This window comes from Anopheles gambiae (genome assembly GCF_943734735.2).
Source record: "Anopheles gambiae chromosome X unlocalized genomic scaffold, idAnoGambNW_F1_1 X_unloc_99, whole genome shotgun sequence".
In the NCBI taxonomy this organism is placed as follows: domain Eukaryota; kingdom Metazoa; phylum Arthropoda; class Insecta; order Diptera; family Culicidae; genus Anopheles; species Anopheles gambiae.
The window spans coordinates 20,001-22,500 of record NW_026902713.1 but is presented as its reverse complement, the minus strand read 5'-3'; positions in this window follow the sequence as shown (position 1 = coordinate 22,500).

Sequence of the window (2,500 nt, the reverse complement as noted above, 5' to 3'; positions counted from 1 at the left end):
TTCGGGGTGTCACAAAATGTTGAAAAGTGGTCGAAAAACCACTATCCAGAATCGGATGTAGAATCATTAGACGAACTTAAAATTGTTCTACGACACCCATCTGCGACGTTTAGTATTCGAGTTATGGCCCGTACCAGGTCTGACCGAGCAATTTTTGTTCCGCGCACTTTGTGCACCGTACACGTTGATGTTTGTATGAAAAAGTACCCTACCTAGGGACGCGTATAGCAAATTTGTACCCCCGGGCATGTTGTCGATTGACATTCTGGTTGCACTTTTCATCATCTAGGGTGCGTTCCTGACACGTTTTGAGGGGTTTTAGCAAAAAAAAAAATTTTCGACTACTCGAGCTCTCTGGCCCGTTCGGTGCACATTTTTGAAAAAAGCTAGGGAGCTGCCCCTAGGTTCGGGGTGTCACAAAATGTTGAAAAGTGGTCGAAAAACCACTATCCAGAATCGGATGTAGAATCATTAGACGAACTTAAAATTGTTCTACGACACCCATCTGCGACGTTTAGTATTCGAGATATATAACACTTTGTAGGTCTGACCGAGCAATTTTTGTTCCGCGCACTTTGTGCACCGTACACTTTGATGTTTGTATGAAAAAGTACCCTACCTAGGGACGCGTAGAGCAAATTTGTACCCCCGGGCATGTTGTCGATTGACATTCTGGTTGCACTTTTCATCATCTAGGGTGCGTTCCTGACACGTTTTGAGGGGTTTTAGCAAAAAAAAAATTTTCGACTACTCGAGCTCTCTGGCCCGTTCGGTGCACATTTTTGAAAAAAGCTAGGGAGCTGCCCCTAGGTTCGGGGTGTCACAAAATGTTGAAAAGTGGTCGAAAAACCACTATCCAGAATCGGATGTAGAATCATTAGACGAACTTAAAATTGTTCTACGACACCCATCTGCGACGTTTAGTATTCGAGATATAGCACTTTGTAGGTCTGACCGAGCAATTTTGTACTAAAATGTATGGTGAACATGTAATTCATTAAATAACATTGACTTGCATCGTGCCCTACTTCATCGGCACAGCTGTTATTGACTATCTTTAGTGGAAATGGATTGAGTTTGACCATTTTAAGCCCATTTCCTATGCCGTGCACCAACATTGTGTACCGATCAGGGAAAGTACGCTACGTACGCGTTCATGGATGTCGATGTTGGTACAAGTTGCCGGTCGGGATAGCCGTGCACCAAAACTGTGTACCGATCAGGGAAAGTACAAGACGGAGGGTGCAGCTCGAGCGTACGCGTTCATAGATGTCCATGTTGGTACACTTGCACCAAAATTGTGTACCAATCAGGGAAAGTACAACACGGAGGGCGCAGCCCGGGCGTACGCGATCATGGATGTCCATGTTGATACAATCTACGTGTACGTTCTTAGTTTTTGTATCAAAAGTTGCAATTAAGTGCTTGTATGCTTAAAATGCTTATCTCAACCGGTCACCTTTTGGCCTGTCCTTTTATAACAGAAACCTAGAAAGATACTCGATATTTTTGTGTTGTTCCATTAGCCCGGGACGACGAAATGAGCTATGTGCACATCGTGCAGAAAACTGTCTTCGCCACGCATGTTTTTGTCTATCCACTCATATAATCACCCACATTTGTGTTCAACACGGACGGCGCAGCCCGAGCGAACGCGTTAATGTTTATGTTTGTACACACTGCTTGTACGATTCTAGGATTTGGTAATTGCGTCACAGTGCCCGACCGTCGCGGACACCATTCTTGGACAGAAGTCCTAGTACGTAGAGTACTTTCCCTAGGTATGTGCTCGTTCGTGACTATCGTTGCGTGCTTACGGACACGCTTGGGTATGTTTACCATACAAGGTTTACTAGGGAAACCTGGGAAGGACGCTTGCCCTCCCGTCGCGGACACCATTCTTGGAAAGAAGTCCTAGTACGTAGCGTTCCTTATTTTACTTGATCAGTTTGTAATGCATTCGCTTTGTTCCATCGACTTCTGCTACTGCTCACTAAGGGGTGTTCGTTTGCGATGTGTACGATAAGCAACTGTCTATCCTAACCAGCAGTTAATCAACACTTTTCACCCAAGTCATAGGAACATAGAGTACTTTTCCTAATCGGTACACAATTTTGGTGCACCTCTAACCTGGCCGGCACTTTATCGTTACGTTTTGTGCATAACCTAGGGACGTGGTGTAAGTTTCATGATTTTTATGTTTGATTCGGTTTATTATGATTGAAAACTACGCTACGTCCCAGAAATTTGAACTCGACTACTTCCTCCATGTGGCGCCAAAAGCTACTGGGCAACGCCTAGCTAATGCCCCATTTGTACTTCAATTTGCATAATCAATTTTGAAAAATACGCTAAGTCCCAGAAATCTGAACTCGAATACTTTTGCCACGTGGCGCAAAAAAGCTACTGAGAAACGCCTAGCCTTTTACCCATTTATAATTTAGTTTTCGTTATTAGTTTTGAACAATACGCAAAGTTCCAAGAATCTGAACTCGAATAC